At 49.6% G+C, this 10263-nt stretch overlaps 1 long non-coding RNA gene across 1 annotated transcript; it reads right to left on the bottom strand.

The window, feature by feature from the left end:
• Positions 1-6737: 6737 nt before the first annotated feature.
• Positions 6738-10034, bottom strand: LOC141964635 (uncharacterized). Its single transcript, XR_012634358.1, has 3 exons — positions 9716-10034; positions 7288-7808; positions 6738-6901 (listed from the first exon to the last, which is right to left on the bottom strand). It is a non-coding gene; the product is annotated as an uncharacterized LOC141964635 (long non-coding RNA).
• Between the last annotated feature and the right edge of the window lie 229 nt (positions 10035-10263).

Raw genomic sequence — 10263 nt, 5'->3', positions numbered from 1 at the left:
TACTAGAGCAGGTTGTCCAGGTTAATGGAGTGGGTTTGCAGGGTCTTGAGTCTCTTTTTTCCCGGCGAGTATGGATGGAGGCTTAGGACAGAACGCAGTAAATCGTGGGCATCCATTCATTCCCCATGGGCTGTTTACCCTTATTACCACATCTGGAACCTGTTGTGACCATCCCTGTTTGTGGGGTTTTAGGGCCTGCTTTAGAAGTCCATTGGTGTGTTCCAAAATCCCTTTCACACGGGGATAGCATGAAATATGGAAAATCCATTGGATTCCTTCATCTCAAGTCCACTCTTGAACCACCCCAGCAGTAAATTGACTCCCAATGTCTGATATGTTCAGTTGAGTTTAGTCAAGCAGCTGAACCAATGTTTTAACCCCTTCACCATATTTCCTGCACTTCCTCAAGATACAGCTTCTGCTTGGGTTAGGCCCAACATGATTTGCACCCCCACCAATACATAGCATTTTCCCTCAGAGAGCCAGAAAGCACCAATATAATCGAACTGCCAGATATCCCATAGTCCCTTGCTGTCCCTTAGGTGTAGGGGTTGGTTCTTAAGAGGGTTGTGCTCCCCAGCCGAGTACACCATCCGTGTTTCCATCATCCACCATGCCACAATCCACCATCTTTCGTCCACCATCCACCTTCTCACCACCCAACATCCACTATCCACGACCACACAATCACCCATCCAGCATCCACCATCCATCTTCCCACCACTCACCATCTACCTTCACACCAAACAACATAAACCATCCCCCTTCCCACTGTCCACCATCTACCATCACGCAATCCACCATGCACGATCCACCATCCCACAACACACCATCCAACATCTACCATGCAACAATATACCATCCACAAGCCACCATCCACCATCTCACAATCCACCACCCAACATTTACCATCCACCTTGCCACCTTATACCATCCAGCATCCCACAATCGACCATACACCATCCCACAATGCACCATGCCACAATCTACCATTTTTCATCCACCTTCCCACAATCCACCATCTGCCGTCCACCATCCATAATCCCACAGTCCACCATCCACCTTCCCAGTATCCACCCTCCAGCATCCCACCACCATCCACCTCCCAACCATCCACCATCCATCATCCACCATCTGACAATCTACCCTCCACTATCTTCCTTCCAACTATCCACCTTCCCACCAACACCATCCATGATCCACCATCTCACAATTCACCATCCAACTTCCCACCATCCACCATCCCACAATTCACCTTCCCATAACCCACCATTCCACAATCCACCATCATCCTTCCACTTGTTGAGGAAGGCAGCTGGTCTGCTAACAACCTGATTGAAGAAGAATTTGACCTTGACAAGATTCTGGTGTACCCTTGAAAAAAGGGAAGCTTTGCTTCAAGCAAATAACTGTCAAGGAGCTGCTGACTACACAGCAGGATGAAGTAAGCAGGGAGGAAACTGACAAAGGTTATCCAATGAGAATGTTAAAAACAGCTTTTTGACCAACTATATTGTGACACTGTGGCACCTGAAATATATAAAAATGCATGCTTTTATTAATAAAACATCTGGCCACTTACCCATGTGAGCGTGTGTGTCATTTTGTCTCTACAGTGACATCTGGTGACCCTGATGCACACCGCCGCCGTGCAAAAACAACATGCAACAAGGCCGAGATTGAGACTTGGAAGGATGTGATTTGGGATTTGCAACTTAGCACAAGTGGGCTGCAGGACAACGTGCAGTGGAGACGGAGCCCAGTGAAGCTGAGAGCAGTGGGAATCTGCTTGATCCGGACCTGGAACTTCGACACCTAGGAAGGTGAGCCACTGGGAAAGGGACTATAGCCATGGGACAGCATTTAACAAAAGAAGAGGCAAAAACACTGACCACATGGAAAGCATTACTTAAATGTAAGGGTGTTAAGACTAGTGAACACGGGCTAAGGTAATGCTTGCTTGGAGTAAAAGGCACGGATTTGAAGCAACAGCTGCCACAGCATTTAGTATATCAGCATGGCAGTAGGGCAAAAATTATGGGATGAAATTTCTAAAGGGTCAAAAGAAGCAGCAGAATTGGTTACTACTTGGCAACTGCTGAGTGAGACTCTAAAAGAATGAAAAGCAGAACGGGACAGTAAGGAAAGGGACCTACAGGCAGGAACTGCTGAGACAAAAGAAACATGCTCTGTTAACGAAAAATGGTCTGATCAAGACTCTGACATAGAAACTGTAACCGAGCAACTGGGAGCGTTACAACTCCCTGCAGAGCCTGATTTGCCTAATTCTTCAACTAAAGATCTAAATAAAAAACTAAACAAATCCTCTAGTAATCCATCACCTGCTGATCAGATTAAAGTTGTGAACACCTGGAAGTCATCAAAAGACTATTCCCAGGGGTTTAATCATAAAACCCCCGCTCAGCAGCCAGAAGAATTTGCTGATAAAGGCAAACCTACTGTACCCAGTACCCACTCTGTGGGAAAAGAGGAGTTCCAGTTACCTCACTTCTCTTCCATTAATCATATGCACGTTCCTTTACCAAATCACGAGGATAAATGCTCGCTGTAGCCCACTCAAGTTAAAGATTGTTCCGCTGTGTCCTCTGTAGCAGGCAAAAAACCCTGCACAGGCTTTGTCAAACATCATTCATGACGACCTCCTCTGCCTCCACCTAGTCGATATCACACCCCTAGTCAGCAGTTACAGATGATGAAACAAAGCTCTAACTTTACAGAACTTACTGCACCCCCTGCAGAGGAAGAGATAGAAACAGAATCAACAGTGAATCCCTCTCAGATCCCTTTGTGTTTCTTGGGGGAACAGTACTGATGAGGAGGAGGGAGGAGCAGGTGCAGTACAAAATGCAACTGCAGTGTTACAGATTGCAGACCCTGACCGAGTCAGCAAATCCGCCCTCCCATGGACTTTGCCCCCTGCTATTGTGACTGTTACACCTCGTCACCCTGCTCGGCTTTGGGTGCAGGTGAGACAGAAAGCGGCCGAAGTGGAAAACTGGGATCTAGTTGAGAAACTCGACCCCTGTCGTCAGAAAACTCAAGGTGGTACCGGGGCCCCAAGAACATTTCCTGTTTATAAGGCAGCGGCTGGCACTAATCAACATGAGGAACACAATCCTATCTCGTGGAAGGTGGTGCAAGATTTGCAAACAAAATCAGCACAGTTTGGTATTAACTCTCCTGAGGTTATGCAGTTAAGTAGAATCATCAGTACTGACTTGTTATGTCCTTACAGTATTACTCATCTTCCACAAGTGTTATTTCTGCCTATACAGCTTACGGTCGTTCAGTCTAACTGGAGGCAAATGGCTCGAGCTGTTGAGACTAATAATATGGGACTGCCACTGGATGAACCAAAGCTTGGCGTTTGTGAAGATGCTTTACTAGGAGAAGGACTGTTTACTAATCCTCAATTACAGGGACATGGCACCCCCTTATTTTAGAACAATCCCAACAATTAGGAATTAAATGCCTTAAAAAGAAACATGGAGCTAGCAGCTCCAAGCAGAAATATGTTACTTATCCGGCAGGGACACAGAGAACCTTTTTGCAGTTTGTTGAAAAAATTTCTGCTGCTTTAGAAAAACAAGAAGACGATAATGGACTGTGGCAGATGTTGTGTAAGCAACTCGCAAAAGATAATGCTAATGAAGACTGCCAAAAATTATGGAAGCCATGGCTGCAGATCCCTCTATACCTGATGTGGTTGCTGCCTGCTCTAAATTTGGCACTGTGGAGCATAAAATGGCAGCACTAGCTACGGCCATGAAGGCTAAATCCGCTCTCCAGGGTTTTGGATGTGGGCAGGAGGGACATGTTAAAACAAATACCCCTGCAAAAAAAACCCTCCAAGAAACTACTCCAGCAATTCCAGAGGACTAAAGTGAAGGCACTGTGGAAAATAGGGCACTTTGCCAAACAATGTCGGTCCAAATTCCATGTCAGTGGACAATCTCTTCAGGGAAACGGCAAGAAGAGAGTGAGAGGCCAAGTGAGGACAAAAATTCAATCCAGCAACCACTTCCTGAGAGACATTCCTGGCAGGGCCATCTTCAAATATCATTGGATGGATGGAAATCCTGCTTCAACCCTTCTGGAAGCAGATGCAAGACCCTCAGGAGAGGAGAAAAACCACCAACCGCTGGAGGTGCTGGAGAGCATCCCTGCAGAAAGGGATGCAGGGGCGCTGGCTGACAGCAGGCTCAGTGCGAGCCAGCAGCGTGCGCCCTGGCAGCCAAGAGGGCAAACGGCACCCGGGGCTGCATCAAAGACGGCAGAAGCAGCCGGGCAAAAGAGGGGATTATCCCGCTGTAGTCAGCGTTGGTGCGGCCTCACCTCGAGTGCTGCCGTCAGTTCTGGGCCCCACCATCTGAGAAGGATGTGAAGGTCCCTGAATGTGTCCAGAGGAGGGCAACCAAGCTGGTGAAAGGCCTGGAAGGAATGTCCGGTGAGGAGCAGCTGGGGACTTGGCGTTTGTCTGGAGAGGGGGCACTCCTGGCAAGGGAACTCGTCTCTAGCCTCCCTCTGCCTGCTGCTCCAGCAGAGCCACGTCTGCACAAGGGCGAGGGCCTGTCTCTTCACACCTGGCTGGCATCAAAATGTTGGGATGCTTTCACTGAGTCGACACAGCCTGGCAGCTTTCTGCCCTCATTTCACTACTTTTGCAGACCGATTCAGGACCAGGCATGTGCTGGAGGATTGATTTGGATCATGCCGTTTATTAATTTCAAAGAAAACCTCAAAAAGCAGCTGAATAAGCGCATCAGGAACTTCACCCCCCCACCATTGCAGGTGGTTTCAGCTGTGCCCAGCGCATGGCCACCAAGGGCAGGGACAGCCCCGGGGCCTCCTGGGCACAGCGACTGCCTCGGGGCCAGCACCCCAAAGGCTTCCTCCAAAGGGGGCTGGGCGGGGCTGCGCATGGGGGGCCCTGTCAGTCACCCCCAGGTCACAGTGCCACCCCCATGGCACAATGGCAACCAGCCCCATGTCACAATGCCACCCCTGGCAACGCAGCAGTCGCCGTGCGCCGGGGCAGTGAAAAAGGGGGCACCCGCCAGTGTCCAGCTGCCAGAGCTGCCCCGGGGACATCCGAGAGGAAGCCCTTGAGGAGAGGATGGGATTAATGGCAGGGGGCTGAGGGAAGAAGACTGCAGCCTGGGCGAGGCTGCTGGAGCTTCTCTCACGCAAGGCCAGCTCCTGGCAGGGCCACCACAAATCTCATTGCATGGATGGATGGATGGAAATCCTGCTTCAAGCCTTCCGGGAGCAGATGCAAGTCCCTCAGGAGAGGAGAAGAACCACCAAGCGCTGGAGGTGCCCCAGGCTCTCAGGCCGTTTCCGCTGGAGAGCCGTGGCCAGCCCCAGGGAGTGCCGCCGTGAGGAGCACTGCAGAGCTTGCCGGCCTCCTCCCCTGCGGAGCCAGGGGCAGCAGCCGTAAGCAATGGGATGGATGCAGGGATGTTGCCAGGGCTCCCAGTGCTTTGGAGCGCCCGCTAGACAGGCACAGGAAAGATCAGGCCGGGAGCATCTGACCACTCCTGGAAGCCCCTGACATGGCTCCAGGCTGCGGGAGAACAGGGCTTGGGCATCTCCTGGGAGGCGTGACCAGCCTGTGGGACGCGGAGGCAGGTCTTGCTCACCTGCTCAGGGAGTAGCCGATCGCCATTGCTGGGGTCAGGAAGGAATTTTCCCCCGGGGCACATTGGCGCTGGCCCCCGGGGGTTTTTTGCCTTCCTCTGCAGCACTGAGCATGACCACTTGTCAGGGCTCCTCCCTTCCCTTTTGGCCGGGTCACTGCCTGCTGCTCGTGCACCACAAAGGTGGCCTCTCGTGCCCTGCAGCTGGGGGGGGGAAGGCTTTTTTTCCCCCACGGTGGGCTAGCCAGTGTCCCCGGGAGTTTTTTGCCTTCCTCTGCAGCGCTGAGCACGGCCCCTGGCCAGGGCTCCTTTGGGCCATGCTGGCCAGGTGCCTGCTGCTCCTGCTCCACCAAGACGGCCCTCGTGCCCCGCATCCGGGGGGAGGAACCTTTCTGGACTCCCAGGGTGGGCCCTAGGGTGCCCACCAGGGCTTGCTGCTTGTCCTCTGTAGCACTGAGCACAGTCCCACGTCAGGGCTCCTCTGAAATTAGGTGCAGGAACCTTTGGGGGGTTTTTGGATGCCAAGAGGAGAATTCATGTGAAAAGACTTCACAAGCCTTGCCAAGTGTAATACTTTGGAAAATACCACGCACCTCCTCTGTTCAAAGGCTGGCATCGGTCCTGCTCCTCCTCCTTCAGATGCTCCCTCTTCAGGAAACAGGCACTACCCGGCCTGCTTTCCTGCTGACTCTTTGTCATCCTACAGTCAAACGTGGCATCGATCATACTCTCTCCTTACAGAGTGAAACATTTAGAGACACAAGAGCAAAACTAATGATCAATATAAAAACACAAGAAAAAGAATAACAAATCAAGAGCAAAAACAATTCTAAAAATAGCCATTCAAAGAATTATAAAAATAGATATAAAATAATTCCAAATATACCATTATAAAGATAGAAAAATATAATTATAAAAATACCAGGATAAAAATAATGATAAAAATAATGACAAAAAGAATTTCAAAGAAGGTGAAGGAAGGTCTGGGGGTTTTTTGGATGGCAAGGTGAAAATTCCTGTGAAAAGAGTTCACAAGCCTTGCCAAGTGTAATACTTTGGAAAATACCACTCACCTCCTGCTCGAGAGCTCCTCCTCTTTTCAAAGTGTCGGATCACTCCTGCTCCTCATTCTTCAGATTCTCGCTCTTCAGGACACAGGGACTACCTCAGGGCCTGCTTTCCTGCTGCCACTTTGTCATCCAAAGTCAAACGTGGCATTGATCATAGTTCTTTCTTACAGACTGAAACAAAGAAGTTAGAAACACGAGAGCAAACTAATGATAAAAAGAATAAAAAAACCCCTATCACAACAATAAAAAATAAAGAGCAAAAATGCAAAGAAAAATAGCCATTCAAATCGATATATAAATAATGACAAGATATGCAAAACAGAATACAAAAATATTAAAATATCATTTTAAAAATAGAAAAAGATTACTATCAAAATTTAAAAATATCTTTTAAAAAATAATTGTAAACTAGGTGCAGGAACGTTTGGGGATTCTTGGATGCCAAGATGAAAATTCATGCGAAAATAGTTCATTCCCCCAAAAAGAGAGAAAAGTCACTTTCTTCAAACTTTGCAGTTTGCTCTCAAGAGCACCTTCTTGCTGCATCCGTCACTTACCTGCTTTCCTCTTCCCGGCAAAGATTCCTCTTAACCAGAACATTCATGCCTCTGTCCCTCCACACGACGCAGGGCAGTCGTGACTTTCTGCGGCCCTCCCTTCCCTTTGCCAGGCTTCCAGGGAAGGTTTTTCCAGCTAAACCGAGGATCGCCTCAGCCCGCGCCTGGCTACACGTGTGCACCACGTTAATGCTTGTGAGCGTCTGCTCTGAAACGGGCCGAGAAAAATACAGTAAAATCCTGTTAGCGCTTGGAACCTTTGTGATGGCTGTCCTCGAAGGTGGCTTTAGAGCTGAAAGAGTCCGGACCTTTCCGGCAAATAACGGTCTCCTTGGGAGGGAAGGGAAATAGGGAAGGGAAAGGTGCTTCAGCTGCAAGAGACCTCACTTCCCTTTGCTCCAAGCAGACGGGACGCAAGTCCTGCACTTCTCCAGGTTTACAGGGCTGCTGCAGGAAATACTCTCCTGTAATTCCTGCCAGTGTCACGGAAAGAACTCTGCAGCTGCACCATTTGCACCTCCCTCTCTGGATTCACAAAGAAATCATGTGGCAATTCCTAAGAGCTATGAAGAGGAATCAGAAAATCACACCGAAGAAACTAACAATCACAGCACAACCACATGGTCACAGAAAGAAAGGGGCTCAGCTCTTGGAAGTTGTTCCGACACATCATGCTTGTATACTAATCCTCTGTCTGAGAGATCAACAGCAGAGTAAATTCTCTTCCCACCACCTGACTATGAGAGGACCCAAACTATTCTACTTTATCGGGTAACGTATAACCGGTTCATTCCAAGGCATCCTCCTGAGGAAGAAAAGAACAAGAAAAAGAAAAAGATTTCAGGCACTGGATATGATTAGAGGGAAGGAAGATTTTTTGAAATGAAAAGAGAAGAAAAAAAGAAGCCTGGAACAAAACCCTTGAGAGAGCTTCTAAAGAACAGGGAGCACGTCAAAGGCAGATGAAACATGGAACCAGAAACCAGACAATTGTTTCTTCTCTGAGACTACAACAAACTACCACTAGACAGATTATTTAAAGGTGAAAAAAGTGCTTTTTCCACATTGCAAATAAAGAGTTAGCAAAGTAATTGCCTGAGTGCATGCGTGTCTTTCTATTTATTGCATGATTTTTTCACAAGTCTTTGTCTCATACCAGTAAAGAATTAAAGCAGTGGCCCAACGTGCCTTCTGAACCAAAACCTTGCATCCCAGCACGTCCAAGTTCCTCGCACAAGCATTGTGAGAGCGGTGAACTAAACAGCTACTTACGCTAGAGTCAGGATAAGCTACTGATATGACAAGTTCTGGCAACAGGAAAATGTCCCCTACCTCTCTTCCCCATCTGTGAACACGCTACGCCCGGTAGAAGCCAGCCCTGCTGTGAGCAGGAGCTTGGGATCATTTTCAAAGCACGTTAACCTGTGCACATTGAGATTGGTTGTATCCTGCAGGGGAGGCGGGCTGGAAACTTAGAAAAAGGAAAAAAAAAAAAAAAAAGAAACACTAAACCCCAAAGTTAAAAAAGGCATTGTAACAAGGGAAGCAAAGCTTGAAAGGCCACCCTCGGCACATGGCGCTGCCAGTCCCTTCTCCTGGTACAGCAACGAGCAGCTTGCAGGCATCAGCTAGCAGGCACCAGGGACAGGTGGTGCCTTTGCTGCCAGGTGGAGAGAAGGCTGAAACACATCACCGAGAGAACTGAAGACAGAGATTTGTCCGTTTCTCGGTCAGAATGAGCCTGGGATACACAGAGCTTTAGCACCTTGTTTCTGCAACTGTCTTCAAAGTCGACACATGATGGTGCTGCAGAGCAGCCCTGGCTAAACAGTCCCCAGAAACTGTCTGCAAGAGGGGTTTCCACTGAGCTGCCACTGCACTAGTCCTAAGGGTGTTAGCACCATTAGAGGCTAACAAAAGCCTGTGGGTGTTTGACAGGACATGCTTTCAGAGTGACCTGTCTTTCACCTGGGCTAACACCTTTCTATCAGAGAAGCTTAGGAGACAAAAGCGGAGGAAAACCAATAGAGTTTCCTCTTCTTTACCAGTAGCAAGTTTGTCAAGGGTACCAAACTGGGAGGTGCTGATGGCTCTCTTGAAGGACAGGAGGCCTTGCAGAAGGATCGAGACAGATTGGAGCACTGGCCAGTCATCGATGGGACGACATCTAACAACTCCCAAGACCGGATTTTGCACCTGGCACGGGGCTATGGCAGGCACAAGCATACCTGGGAGAGGAGTGGCTGGAGAGCATCCCTGCGGAAAGGGATGCAGGGGCGCTGGCTGACAGCAGGCTCAGTGCCAGCCAGCAGCGTGCGCCCTGGCAGCCAAGAGGGCAAACGGCACCCGGGGCTGCATCAAAGACGGCAGAAGCAGCCGGGCAAAAGAGGGGATTATCCCGCTGTAGTCAGCGTTGGTGCGGCCTCACCTCGAGTGCTGCCGTCAGTTCTGGGCCCCACCATCTGAGAAGGATGTGAAGGTCCTTGAATGTGTCCAGAGGAGGGCAACCAAGCTGGCGAAAGGCCTGGAAGGAATGTCCGGTGAGGAGCAGCTGGGGACTTGGCGTTTGTCTAGCTTGGGGAGGAGGAGGCTGAGGGGGGACCTCATTGCTCTCTACAGCTTCCTGAGGAGAGCAAGGGCAGGGGGAGGTGCTGAGCTCTTCTCCCTGGTGTCCAGGGAGAGGCTGTGTGGGAACGCTTCCAAGCTGCACGCGGGGAGCTTGAGGGTGGACATTAGCATGCATTTCTTTACCAGCACTCTAGGGGAATGCCATTAGTACAGCCAGAGTTCATTCTCTCAGAATGTGCTATTTCAGCACCTCTTGGCCTGGCAGGGCCCATGCAAAGAGGAAGGCATGCTCTGAGGATGCACTGCCTTGGAGTGCTTCGTTTCCAAGCGTGACTCACAAGGCAGGTTTTAGCTCATCGAGTAGCTAGGGTTGCAAGTCCTGGCTCCTGACAGGCTGTCTTCTTCCTA

The sequence above is a fragment of the Athene noctua genome, chromosome 11 (assembly GCF_965140245.1).
Source record: "Athene noctua chromosome 11, bAthNoc1.hap1.1, whole genome shotgun sequence".
NCBI classification, from domain to species: domain Eukaryota; kingdom Metazoa; phylum Chordata; class Aves; order Strigiformes; family Strigidae; genus Athene; species Athene noctua.
This window is presented reverse-complemented; position numbering and strand designations above follow the sequence as displayed.